Below are 310 nucleotides of genomic sequence, written 5' to 3' on the forward strand. Positions count from 1 at the left end.
TTCGGGGAAATACCCTGTGCGGCTGTCACTCGCACAGCTAACCAGTCTGGAGGCATCACCCATGGCTAATGGCTACATCCCATCCTCGCAGTGAAAACTAATGCACGCACTCTGTCACAGTACGGCTAATCACCGGTTGGTTCCCGCTCCTACTGGAATAGAATCCCTCTTTTGCGTCTGTCACTAACGCCCAGCAGGTTAAAGTTTGAAGCACGTCACAGTCATTCATTACCGGAATCCTACTCGGAATACCACAGACAAGGTTAGACTTTCCGGATTCCCAGGATCCTACTCGGAATACCACAGACAA

Source organism: Arachis duranensis, chromosome 6 (assembly GCF_000817695.3).
Source record: "Arachis duranensis cultivar V14167 chromosome 6, aradu.V14167.gnm2.J7QH, whole genome shotgun sequence".
NCBI classification, from domain to species: domain Eukaryota; kingdom Viridiplantae; phylum Streptophyta; class Magnoliopsida; order Fabales; family Fabaceae; genus Arachis; species Arachis duranensis.